This window comes from Canis lupus, chromosome 2 (assembly GCF_011100685.1).
Source record: "Canis lupus familiaris isolate Mischka breed German Shepherd chromosome 2, alternate assembly UU_Cfam_GSD_1.0, whole genome shotgun sequence".
Lineage (NCBI taxonomy): Eukaryota > Metazoa > Chordata > Mammalia > Carnivora > Canidae > Canis > Canis lupus.
This window is the reverse complement of record NC_049223.1, coordinates 14010977-14025317: the sequence shown is the minus strand read 5'-3', so window position 1 is coordinate 14025317 and position 14341 is coordinate 14010977. Positions and strand designations below refer to the sequence as shown.

General features: G+C 39.1%; 1 long non-coding RNA gene across 2 annotated transcripts in view; it reads left to right on the top strand.

Annotated features, from left to right (window-relative positions):
* LOC119876048 overlaps positions 1-14341 on the top strand; it is a 96873-nt gene that overhangs the window by 49680 nt on the left and 32852 nt on the right. For both annotated transcript variants that reach the window (XR_005355213.1, XR_005355214.1), the window contains exon 2: positions 9468-9567. This is a non-coding gene — a long non-coding RNA (uncharacterized LOC119876048). The remainder of the gene's footprint in view (positions 1-9467; positions 9568-14341) is intronic.

Below are 14341 nucleotides of genomic sequence, written 5' to 3'. Positions count from 1 at the left end.
GAGTAATGTTATTTGGGTCAAATTCACCTTTTCTTTGTCTGAATTCGTCTCTTTCACTCCTGGGTAGGAATATAATACCCATTTTCTGTAGACTCACTTGGCTACTACTGAATACAGAATGAATCTGCACTGTTTCAGCACCTCGTTTCTTGGTCAGTGATACCATCATGCACTCGGTTGCCCAGCGCCCCTTCTCATCTCCTCTACCGTCATCACCCCATCCAGCGCTGACTCTGCCTGGGTGGCTGGGGTGGCCCCCTGTCAGGTTCTCTACTTCTTTTGGTCCACGTCCCCATCTGCCTGCCCCTAGAGCCTATTCTCCTTAGTGTAACTACAATTAATCTTTAAAACTAAATCAAGATCACGTCACTCCCTTGCCCACACCTAACAGTGGCTTCTGGTAACTCCAAATAACCTGGAGTCATCCTTTGACACAGGGCCTGTCTGATCTGTGCCAGCTGTCTCTGACCAGCATTTACTGCCAGCTCCCCAGCACCCCTCTCCTCTCCCTCACTCCACTCTAGCCACACTGGCCACCTTGCTTATCCCTTGGACTCCCAGTCACACTCCTGTCTCACAACTTGAGGACTTGCACTGTTGTCCTTTCCCCTGCCTGACCATTCTTCATTTACATACTCACCAGCTTGCTTCCCCCAGTTCTTCTAGATCTCAGCAGAGATATCTGCCTTCTTTATCTAAAATAAAAGCTCCATAATTTTTTTAAAATAAATAAATACTCCTTGTTCTCTTACCCTGTTCCCCCCCCCAAGCTTTTATAAACCTACAACCTATTATCAGTTGATCAGTTTGTCTATTTAACCATTCATGTACTTATAATTTGTCCATCACTCCTGAGAGAACGTGAGCTCCATAATGACAGGGGTGCTGGTTTGTCATTGTATCTCTTGTGTCTAGCATGCATGGGCAATCAGGATGTATCTTCAGGGTATTGAATCAAGGAAAGAACCAGAATCATGTATATTGTTTTTAGTCTGCATTTGTAGATCAGATCATAGTGCAGCTGTGTTGTTCATAGGGCACTGATGGTGAGTGATTTTTCTACCTTACTAAAGGTTTGCAATGAAAGTCAAGATTTATCTTAGATTTACTTCTTGCTTGAGGATTTTAGCAGAAACTTTGGTTTGCTTTCCATGTAGTTCAACTTGTAGGGGATGTAGTATCTGAACTTCTTGGTGATTTAGTGTTTTGTAGTGAGCATCTGTGTAGATGGACAGAGCCATTGGAGGAGTAAGTTGTCACCCGTCAGGTGTGGGACACCTGCCTACTTTCCTCAGTGATCAGCAGGCACATATTTAGCATGAGGAGAAAGAGGCACTTACCCAAGTCTATTTTTTAATATAGGAGAGTTCCCATAATTATATAAAGACTCAGAGGTTACTTTGAGATATTTTATGTGCCTAAAGGAGCTTTTTCTCCTACAAATGAGCAACCGATAATCTTCTTATAAATATTGTATGAGAAGGAATTGGGAATGGGAGTTAATAGAGGAAGTTCGATAAATGGTTTGTAGAACTTTGTAGAAAATAAGAATAGTCCCATTCCATGAGATAATTTTGTTTGCATAATTACAAAGTGCTGCTTTAAAAAAAGTAAGATTTACTGATGTATAATTTACATGCACTAAAATTCACTCTTCTAAAAGTGATGTGTCTTGATAAATACGTACAGTTGTGTAACCACCACAATGAAAATATAAATTTCCATCACCGTAAAACATTTCTCATGCCCCCCTTTAATCAGTCTCTCCACTCAGTTCTCACCCCTGCAACCCATGGTCTGCTTTCTGTCCTTATAAGTTCTGCCTTTTTCAAATGTCATATAAATGGAAACATACAGTCTATAGCTTCTGGAGTCTGGCTCCTCTCACAGCTTAAGGCACTTGAAATATGACCATGTTGTTGTGTGTTCAATGATTTGTTTCTTCACCGCTGAGTCATATTCCATTGTGTCAGAAGAGAGATTGCTTATCCATTCACCAATTAAAGAACACTTGGGTCATGTCCAGTTTTGGGTAATTATGAATAAAATTCCCATAATATTCATGTATAGGTTTTTATGGGATCATAAGTTTTCATTTTTCTCTTGGATTAATACCTAAAAACCAGAATTGCTGGGTCAGATGATAGATATATATTTAAACTTTAAAAGAAAAACAAACAAATTGATCTCCAGAGTAGCTGTATCATTTTCTATTCCCACCACTAAGCTGTGAGGTTTTCATGAGCTGCTAATGCCCACTTGGCTTTTTTCCTTAGAGACCTCAGGATTTATCCCTTCCCTTTATGTCCTTTCAATTTTATGTTCCACGCTCTTCTATTTGGACCTTTGGATTACTTATATTTAATAGTTTTTCAGTTCTTCACTGTTGAAGAACTGGGTTTCTTTTTTTCTTTTCTGCACGTGACACAGGGCCTTATATTCTGTAGATGCTAAGTTTGCATCTTATCTGATTTGGTTGTTGTAAACCAAATGAAACTGATCTCCAGGGTAATGAGCGCCCATCATGGGACCTTGGTGTGGGTGTAGCAGGGTCACAGGATGCCTCCAGGACAGGTTGAGCCCTACCCCCAGATTTGGGGAGAGAGTCCTTTTGTTTCTCTTCAGGTAGTAAGGTGTCACCCACCAGGTGTGGGATACAGAAGTGTGTTTGGACTTTCACAGTGGTGTAGATCCATTTTGCTCTAGGTAGAGAAGTCATAAACTAATCTGTTTTATTACATTATTACAGTGTTTATAATAATTTGTATTTATTGTAGTATATATAGTAATTTTTACTAACCTGTGTTAGATTTATCTTGGTGATCTTGACTATGAAGTGAGAAGAATCTTGTGAAAGGTATTTATCTTTCTTAAAGCTTTTAAATTATTTTTTAATCAATGGTGCAGCATAGCATAGTGGATTAGAGTCAGGACCCTGGAGCCAAAAATGCTACTAGCGGACTGTGTGACCTTGGATAACCTTTCTACGCCTTAGTTTCTTGATCTGTAGAATGGGGATATGAATAGCAGCTAGAAGTGGTAAGGAAGTGGTTAATCTACAGATAGCACTTAGAACATTGCCTAGCCAATATTGAGTGCGCTGTGACTACCAGTTGCTGCTGTTATTGTTAAGTAATCTTTCCTCTCACTACTCTGAAAACAGATGTTTTTCACACATTTATCACACTTTCACAGTTGTCAGATATGAGATGCCATTCAAAGAGTGATTAACGTTCTGTTAACAGTGAGGACCAGAGTTTTATGACATTACCTGGAGCTGATTATCCTTGCATGTGTGATTTCTACTTGCATATGTTGACTCAGGTCACATTTTTAAGTGGTATCAGTTCTCTGGTCTAGCTTGCTTATTTTACTTTTGGAGGCTCAGGAGGAAGTTTTCCAGGTACGCTGTCTTCCTCCATCAGAGAAGATGTCCCTGCTTCCCCTGTCGGGAGGGGCGAGCCCAACATAGTTTGGTCACTGAGTCACATGGAGGTTCCAGCACAAGATCTTGAGTCCTTTCTCTCTTCCTAATTCTTTTGGTTGCTATCTCCATTCAAAATGGTTTATTTTAGAGGTGCCAGGGTCATGCAGTTGTTAATCAACCAACTCTTGGTTTTGGCTCAGGTTATGATCTAAAAGGTTGTGAGATGGAGCCCACATTGGGCTCTGCACGCTCAGCACAGAGTGTGCTTGAGATTCTCTTTCCTCCTTTCTCTCTAAAGTAAATAAATAAAATTGTTTTAGCACTGCTGAGCAACTTCTCCCCTGATATTTCTTAAAAGTAGATATTTCTCCAGGGAACAGACCTTACCTGGCTTTCCCATTTGGGACCTGTGGTTTGTGAGTCCACTAAGCTCTCTCTGTGCTTGGGGGTCATGCTTCAGGGCCAGAGTATGTGGTTCTGGGTACCAGTGAGCATGCACACAGCCAGCAAGCGGGTCTGTTCACGCCCACTCAGGATTAGACCTGCCCATATATGTGCCTGGCTCTGTCAGAGCACTGCTTTGCTCACTTACTTCAGAGTTATCACAGGGGATGAAGGAATTTATGTCGTTGGAAGCATTGTCTGAGGGCTAGCTATGTCATGCCTCACATGTGTACTATTATTTTATGTGTGTGTCTATCTACTGATTTAATTATATTTTAAATCCAGTATAGTTAACATACATTGTTTATATTGGTTTCAGGTGTACAATATAGTAATTCAACAACTCTGTATATTACTTGGTGCTCATCAGTCAGTCAAGATAAGTGTGATCATAATACCTGTCATCTATTTCACCTATCCTCCCCCCCTTAAAATTACTAAATATAAAGTTGGCTCTTACTATTTATCTTAGTTTGGGCTGTTGCAACAAGAATACTATAGACTGGATGGCTTAATTGGTAGACACTTATTTCTCACAGTTCTAGAGGCTGTCCAAGGTCAAGGTGCTGGCAGGTTCAGTGCCTGGTGTGGGTCCTGTGTGTCCTCTTCCTGGTTTTCAGGCAGCCACTTTCTTGCTGTGTCCTCACATGGTGGAGAGCAGAGAGAAGCAGCAAGCGCTCTCTGTTTCTTCTTATAAGAGCACTAATCCCATCATGAAGGCTCCACCTTCATGACCTAATCACCTCCCAAAGGCCCCAACAGTAAATATCATCACCTTTGGGATTAGAACTTCAACATACTAAATTCAGAGAACACAAACATTTGGTTCACAGTTCTATATTTGGGTGCTATAAACAATATAAGGTCATAGTCACAAGTACATGTGTCTATCACATAGCAAGCTGAATTTTTATTCAATATTTGCTACTGGTTTATGCATTTTGTGTTTGCTAAGAGGCAAGTACTGGAAGACACTAAAGGTTTTGAAAAAAATATATGTAGAAGGTAAAATTGAGAATTCTGCCCCTTAATTTGTATACCTGTGATTTTAGATAATACCCACATCCCTTGGATTTTGAAGCGTAACACCTCCTAAGGTTTTGTAGGAGCATGTTTGAAAACGTAAGAAGACCTGATGCTCTCTTTTAAGACCTGTTGCTGTAATGGGATATATGGGAAACCTACCCTAGTAGCAGCAGAAAGCCTATCAAGCAGGAAACGTGTCCCCCTAGGAAGATAGCCTCAAGGACAGCAGGGTGGCAGAGTTTCTGGATCTCACTGGGGAGGATTGAACTGCTTATTTTAGCTCCCTCTCCTTCATGTGTCCCCACATCAGTTGCTATTTTGATTGGGAGCATCTTCCTGCAGCTGGTGGTGTGCTGACTGCCAGAGCCCTTGCAAGGGGAATGAGCTGCCCTCTGCCCACTGATACCCCTGTCAGTCTTTCAGAATCTATTTGTTGAGCACTGGCCTCATGCCTATGAAATACTAAAAAATACAATACAAGATAAAAACCCAGTCTCATTTTAGAGGAAAAAAAAATGCATGAACAAATGAAAGATCTCTTGATCAAGAGGAATACAAGAGGATAGTCACAGTTGAATTATACTTTAAGATGCATTTAGTATATCATTACTTAGTGAAGGCTACCAACATTTAGTTCACAAAGAATCCAGTATTTAGGAAACTATTCACCATTCTATGGATATTATCCTAATATGTAAGAGTAGTACAACATAGTAGTTTAGGATGACAAACTCCTATAAATTACTTGACAAATAAAATGGGCCAATGGTTAGTACTCTAAAAGTGGTCTATTATTTGTTCTTTAACCGAGATTTTTGTACACCTTCCCCCATATTAAAACAAAACCTAGATGGTCTTAGTGTGTCCTCAATAACTGTCCTTTCTTCTTTCTAAGGCCATCTCAAAAATAAAAATAAAAAAGATTAAAAAAAATAATGAAGTCATCTCAGTGGGCCCAGTGATCTTTGAAGGGCATCCCCCTCCTCCCTGCAATGTTCCTGCTGCCCTCTCTCCTGTGTCACCTTCCTACTTTTGTCATTGCTCAATTGCCTCTAACCTTGGCTCCTGCACATGACCAGTTCAGTCACTTACTAATGGTTTTTCCATCAACTTGTGTGGTCCTGGAATTAATGCTAACAGAATGACACCTAGGACACCAATATAGTAAGTACATATCTGGGAGGTGATGGAATGAGACTGTCCCCACACAGTTACAGATCCATGATGATGTCTACAGGTTACTGTGGAGTTCCAGTCAGTGGGTGTTATCTAATAGATACAGTTTTATTGACTTGTAGGTATTTTGTTTATTATTTATAAATGTTCAAATAATAACAATGATTACTGTTTATTGTTATTGCTATTATTATTATATTATTGCTGCTCTGGCTAATCAAATCCTAGATGGTTGAGAATTAGCTATAGTGGCCATCTATAATTAGATAATTGGCATGAATTGAAGAGACAGAAAGCTCACTGAGAAAGAATTAAAACAGTCAGAGAAGGGTCTCATGGAAATGGAGGCATCTAAGCTGAATCCTGAAAGATATCTTGAGATTTGTCTGGGGGTAGGGAGGAAGTGCCCATGGCTCCTGAAAATATCTTTAAAAAAAATATTTATTTATTTATTTATTTATTTATTTATTTATTTATTTATTTATTTATTTATTTTGGGGGGGGAGAGGGAGAGAGATTGAGCAGGAGGGGGAGAGAGAGAAGCAGACTTTAGGCTGAGCATAGAGCCAGATACAGGGTTCCAACCCATGACCATGAGATCATGACCTGAGCAGAAACCGAGAGTCAGAGGCTTTAACAGATGAGCCACCCAGGTGCCCCACTCCTGAAAATATCTTAAAGAATCTCCTTTCCTTGCTGTATCCAGGAAAGGAAATATGGGAGAAAGAAGCCAGAGTGAGAGTAGGTCTCGTGGAAGCTGCATCCCTAGGATCTGTAATAGGGAATTCACCATTGGGTGCCTGGTGAAGAGGGGGAAAGGCCCTGCTAAATGCTCTGGACCTTGAGGCACCTGACATTGTAGTGAAGTAGTATGTGAATGAAACTCACCAGAAATGTCCCTTCACTGTGGGCACCTCCATCGGCATGTTCTGTCAAACCTGTCTTTTGAAGTGTAGCATATAAATATGTTTTTCTCTGCTGTATCTTCCCTCCAGAGACAGTTGGTCTAGAATTAGTCACAAAGTCATGTGAGACGTGTTGCACAGGGGTTGATAATAGTCTGAAAGCCCAGGTGAAAGTTTGTTTTTGACAAGGAAGAAATACTTCAGAAGGATGGAACAAGCCCTGGCACTATGAGCTAAGACCTTATGGGTCCTACCTTGACTTGGGTGCCTCTTCCTGCTGCACATTGATTCTCTTTTCCCCATTGCCCTGTTTTCCTCTGAAATCTTTGCTGCTGTTAGGCATGTTTGACTAGTTTACTAAACTTCAGCCTGTCACATAATTTGGACCCTTTCCTGATTGTGGTTTGGCTCTTTTCTTTCCCCAAGTTATCTTGTGTGCATTAAAGCTGATTTATTGTTCTGTTTTCCTATCAGTTACTATATTCTGAAGTTTTATTAGCTAGTGACTATCCCTTTGTCTTTGGGCAAACCAGATTCCTAGAACTAGTGATGTAGGTACAGGCCTTTCAAACTCTTTCTTGGTCTTTGGGCTCATGATCTCAATGGTAGATTCTCTTTTTTTTTTTTTTTTGACCCACAGTTGTAGAGTTCCAAGGGGATGCTTTTGCACACTCAAGTTTGAAAACCCCTGTTCTAGAGGGTACTTGAGGTGCATGGGCCAAGGACAGACAGACATGGGAGTCTGGTCAAAGAGTAGAGCTTGCCAAGAGGGAGAGATGAGGATGTCTTCTCCTACCCTTACCTCTTCGCTTCTTTTGATCCTCTTGGCTCTTTTCCTTTTAAATATTTCACTTTTCATTCCTCTGTGGCCAGTACAGAAAGTGGGTCTCCTTCTCTAAAGCAGGCAAATTTCTCCCCAGTTTAGTATACTAAGGAGGGGCCCTGGGGGGAAGACAGGCTTAAATTGGTCTAGCCCAGTTCACAAGTCTCCAAAGCTTTTTAGTAATAAACAGATTTGTGGAGGAGGAGGGAATTTTTTTTTTTTTTTTTGGCACAAAAAAACAGTCTACTTAAACCCAATAGTTTGTGTTTACCACAACCATCTTTGTGGCTTTAAGTAATGAGTTCATAGCTGTCTGAATTTTACCGAGCAGGGGTGACAATGGTTTTTTGTTTTGAGGGAACTACACGTGGGTTGACTCCCCTCTGCCCCCTCAGCACCACCAGATGATTGCCTTATAAGTTGCCTCAGCATGGGCTTCTAGAGAGGAACCCCATTCTCTCTACATGAGTTAAGTAAGATAGGATCAGACACCATGCCTCCCATATGTTTCTAAGAACAGAAAACTGATGCCAGCTCTGGTCCTTTACAATGTTGGTGTGTCATTGGCTGCTGTCCCATTCAGGGCCTTCTGTGCCTGAGCGAACTCTTTGCTAAGATGACTCTTTTAAAAGGTAACACAAGGAAGTGCTGAGCAGACATTGGGAGGAGAAAGAAGGAAGTGCCTCAGTATCCCGAAACAAAAGGTTTTCCAAAGCCACAGCTGTTTAACCATTAACCAACTAATAAATTTGGGGGCTTTCCTCTTTAGTCTGGGATCTCAGGGCTGAAGCCTTGCTTGTGTTTAGTATCCTTCTCGCAAGATGAGTCATTGGGATGCCACACAGGCAGTCAGCCATTTTGAGCATAGGGAATGAACTAATATTATCCAGGGAGTTTCTCTTGTGTGCAGATTACAGGCAGCTAGGAAAATCATATGGGGGAATGTGCATATGCCATAGTCCACCTCTCTTGTACTTCCAGTATGAGTAGGGTTTTCCCTCGTTTCCCAGCCTGTGAGGAAAATAGATGTGGAAGATTTTCTCTGCCTGGAATTAATGGCATAGACCAAGCTCTAGCCCAGTCACTCACTCTGGATGCCCTAGAGGGGGTTACACTCATCTCCAACTTCTTTATTCAGTATCTCTTTTTCTAAGGAATTGCGCCTTTGACAATTCCTTCTGGCTATCCATATCCAAATCCTTGATGAATTCCAGTCCATCCTTCTCCGTTTTCTCAAGTCTCCCTTTGTTTCAGGCTTCTTTCCCAAATCCCCTTATTTGGATCTGATCTAAATTTGCATTTTAGGAAGTACTCCTATTTACTCAAGATGATTCTTGCCTTTAGACCAAATGTATAAAATTCCAGTCACTGTGGAAAATTAGAGCTTTGGAGAACCATTGCATAGAAATGGCTTAATTCACTGAACTTAAGATGAAGGAAAACACATTTTTAGTGAGTATTTTTTATAAGAGGTTTAAAAAGGTGCTCGAACCACTGCCTATAATTTGTTGTAGCTGATGATGTAGATGACTAATTGAAAGAGTAAAAGCTCTTTAGAAGCCGAAAATTAATCACAGCAGTGTATCCTCCTTTGTTCATACATGTGTTTGTCTTATATGGTTTGCTATTAGATTTCAAAATTAAAATTTTTCTTTCCCCCTTTCAGAGAGAATTTGAATAGATGACTTTGAAGACTACAGAACTGAGATACAAAGATTTTGAAGTGATTCTACATCTGAAGCTATGATTTAAATATCAGCATTACAGTAAGTATTTAGGAAAGAAATACAGTTTTGTGGTTAACACATCATTGGCTTTGTCTGAATCCTGAGAATGCAGATTAAAGTACATCATAAAGGATGAATTTGTTTGAATCACATTCAAGAAACCAGAGCTCTGAGAAAATTAAAGCTTCATCTGTGATAAGCTATGGGGCCACAAACATGCAGGGGAGGTGAGCCCTTTCGATAGTTGAAAAAAATCTGAGTATCTCTTTAGTGTCACATTAGCCCTTTAGGAGTTCCAGGTAAGAAAAGGAAAACTTAATATTGGGGTTTTCTTTTTGTACTGAGCTGAGGCTATGAGAGAGGCTTTGCATTTTATTTATTTATTTATTTATTTATTTATTTATTTATTTATTTATTTATTTATTTATTTATTTTAGAGAGACTTTTTAGATGAGAGTGGAGCAGGGCACAGAAAAGGAGCATCCTTCCAGGAGCTGTGCTTTCTGGACTGCCTCTCTTGAGTAGTATTTCTCAACATGTGTTCCTTGGACCACAGTTCCCAAGACTATTAATGCAGTGGGACAGAGGTGGGAAGATGGAGCTATGTCCAAATGAGTTTAGAAAACATTGAGTTAAAGTTAAGCAACCTTTCTTCCTGAAGGATCTCAAAAACAAATGAGCCTTATGAATCTCATGGGTGTGTCTACTCAGCAGTACTTACCAGAGTCCTCTCCTGTTGGGCATTTGAGATTAGTGTTCCATTTGTCCATTTAATAGTTAATGAACCCCAGCTGTGTATGGTGTTAGATACTAAAATATATCAATAAGTGAGATTGGCAATGCTTATGTACAGATCGTAATTAAGGTCAGAACTATGTAAGAGCAATTACTGGTAGACATGATAGAAAATGTTTAAGAGAGCTAGGGGACCTGGGTTTTCAACCTGATTCTGCCACTTATAAACTGTAACCTTGAACAAGACACTTAAACTCTCTTTCAACTTCTATATATATAAAATGGTAATAATAGCATCTACCCTAGTGAGGTTATTGTGAGGATTAAGATGATAAATACATGCTGGCAAATATTAAACCTTATACAAGGGTTATCAGAATTTGTACTTATAGTAATAATACCTGAGTTCTTTGAAGTCTATATGATAGACTGGGGGAAAGATAGTGATGGATAGAGACTTTTGAATAGAATAGTCCAGGACTTCCTGAAGTAGAAACCTGTAGAGATGAGAAATACTGAGCTATGGAGATAGTATGGAGTATACAGAAGGAAACACAAGTGTGAAAGAGCATGTCTTACAGAAAGAAAGCGTTAGACAATTCCAACATCCCTTTAAGATTAAAACAACAGCAAACCAAACAACAACAATGAAGTAGGATTGAGGGGGAAGCTCTTCAACTTGAAAGGGGCATCTATGAGAAACCTACAGCTAACATCACAGTTAACGTGAAGAACTGTGAGAGCTTTTCCCCTAAGATCAGGAACAAGACAAGGATGTCCACTCTCATAATTTCTATTCAGTATTGTACTGGAAGTTCTAGCCAGGGCAGTTAGGAAAGGATATGGAATAAAAGACTTCTAGATTTGAGAGGAAGAAAAAGTAAAACTATCTCTGTTTGCAAATGACATGATCATGGATTTGGAAAATCCTAAGGGATCTACTACACTATCAAAACTAATAAACAAGTTCAGAAAGGTTGCAGGATATAATATCAATATACAAAAGTCAGTTTTATTGCTATACACTTTTAGTGAACAATCTGAAATGAACTTAAGAAAATATTTTCTCTTATAATAGAAGGAAAAAGAATAAAATACTTAGGAATAAATGTAATCGGAAAAGTATAAAATTTACACTCTTGAAACTACAAAATATTGTTGAAAAAAATTTAAAAAATTTAAATAAATGGTAAAACATCCCATGTTCTTGGATCAAAAGACTTACTGTTGTTAAAATGACAGTATTCCCTAAATTGATCTGTAGATTCAGTGCAATCTTATCAAAACCTCAGATGGATTCCTTGCAGAAACAGACCCTAAAATTCATATAGAAATTTAAGAGATCCAGAATAGCCAAAACATCTTGAAAAAGGAGAATTAGAAGACTTGTCCTTCCTGATTTCAAAACTTAATATAAAGCTACAATAATCAGGCCGCTGTGATGCTGGCATAAGGATAAACATATAGATTTTTTTGTGATAGGATTTATAGATCAGAAATAAACCCAAAAGGTTATGGTGATTGATTTTTGATCGTTATGCCAGACAATTCTTTAGGGAAATAGTCTCATCACCAAATGGTCTGAGATAACTGAGAATCAACATGAAGAGAAATAAAGGTGGACCATTACCTCACACCATATACAAAAATTAATTCAAAGTGGATCAAAGGTCTAAAGGTAAGACCTAAAACTATAATATCCTTAAAGGACAACATAGGTATTAATCTTCATGACCTTGGGTTAGGTAATGATTTTTTTTGAGATACAACATCAAAAGCACAAGTGAAAAATTAAAAATAGTTAATTTGAACATCAACAAAATTAATCAAAAGATGCTATCAAGAGAATGAAAAGACAACCCACAAAATGGGAAAAATATTTGCAAATCGTATAATCTGATATAGGACTTATATGTAGCATATATAAAGAACTCTTATACCTTAGTAACGAAAAGATAACCTAATTCCAAAATAGGCAAAGATCTGAATAGACATTTCTCCAAAGAAGGTAGACAAATGGCTAATAAGCACATGAGAAGGTTCTCAACCTCACTAGCCATTAATGAAATGCAAATCAAAACCACAATGTGGTATTATTTCATAGCTACTATGAAAGACAGTAACAAGTGTTGGTGAGGATATGGAGAAATTGGAACTCTTATACACTGTTGGTGTGAATGCAAAATCATTCCAAAGCAGCTGCTTTGGAAAACAGTCTGGCATTTCTTCGTACAGTTAAATAGAGTTACCTTATGATCCAACATATTCACTCCTAGGTATGTACGAATATAAATGAAAACATGTCTATATGAAAATGCAAATATTCATGGCAGTATCATTCATAATTGCCAAAGAATGGAAAAAACCCAATGTCTGTCAACTGATGAGCAGATGAATACAATATTATATACCCATGTGATGTTATTCAGCTGTTATAGGGAATGAAGTACTGATCCATGCTACAATATGGATGAATCTTGAAAATATGCTAAGTGAAAAAAGCCAGACACAAAGACCATAATGCATAATTCCACTTATATGAAATTTATAGAACAGACATACCTATAGAGACAGATTAATTGTTGCCTAGCACTGGAGAAAATTGAGAGTGACTGCTAATGGGTGCATAGTTTCTTTTGGGGTGATGAAAATATCTAAAATTGATTTGATAATGATATAGAGGTCTATAAATATACTAAAACCATTAAGTTATATACTTTATGTTGGTGGATAGTGTGGTACATGAATTATATATCAATAAACCTGTTGTATATGTAAAAAGGGATATGTCTTAGCGATGTAAGCATCAGCACTTGGTGATAGATAATATGTAGGGAATAAGAACAAGAGAAAATTAAGAATAACTCCCAGATTCTGGCCCTGGCAACATCTGAAGGGAGTAAAAACTGGGAGAACAGGTTTTGTTTTGTTTTGTTTGAATAAGGAGGGTCAGCTTTGAGAATCAAGAGTTCTGTTCTGGACATACTGAGTTTGAGGGACCTGGTAAATATCCACCTAGAGATACTAGGTAGACAGTTGAATGTGAGTCTGGAACTCAGAGGAGCAATCCTGAATGCAGATAACATTTAGGTGATAGAATCCATAAGAAAGGATGAAAAATGTGTGTGCGTACACAGAAATGAGCCTCAGAATGAAATGGGATTGAGGAGGAGAGCCACAGAGAAACCTGAGATAGAGGTCTGCCAGGGAGGAAGGAAAGTAGAGGAGCATGAGGACATGAAGGTCAGGTGAAAGAGGGCAGTCAGTTTTCACAGAGCTGGTGCTACTGAAAAATCAGGAAGAAGAGGACCAAAGTGGAAATGCCAAGATGGATGCTGTTGATGACCTTGGCAAGAGTAGCTTAATCCTGGAGACTCTGGAATTGTGGATCGAGGAGGGAATGTGAAATGCTGGAGTTGAGAGAGGGAGGGCAACTGTTTTTAGAAATTTTCCTGGAACCACACTCTGGTGAAAATTCCTCTGGGATCCTTTCCTGCTCTGCTGAATCCCCAGAGTGCTGGTAGTGTTTGAAGGCCATTTCTTCCCTTGGAGACAGCAACTTCGGGGGTGAATGCTGCATTGAGGGAGTTGCCCACTTGTAGGTTGGGCTGGGGCAGGAGAGTGGTGCTAGGCTGAGTGGTACCAGAGAAGAGTGTCATTCTAGGCTTTGTTCTCTGGTGATTTTTATTTTTATTTTTATTTTATTTTATTTTATTTTATTTTATTTTAGAGGAGGATTTTATTAGTAATGTGCTTTTTTGGAGTGTAGATCAAATTGTTTAAAAATCATTTGAAGACAGAATAGAGAGAAAAGACAGTCCATGCCTTCAGATGCAGTGAAGGTCCTTATAAAGCAGAGTCCTGGCTTTATATACACTGCTGCTCTGTATGTCTTCAGACATGGGTGGAACTCAGAGCTAGGACCACCAAGACTATGTGAGGTGGAGAGAAAAGTGGTGACTTTCTCAAAAGGCCCCCATACAAATGCTTGGGGAAGTTGTGTTTCATAAACCTCAAAAGTTGAGACGCCTGGGTGGCTCAGTCACGTAAGCATCTGCTTTCAGCTCAGCTCATGATC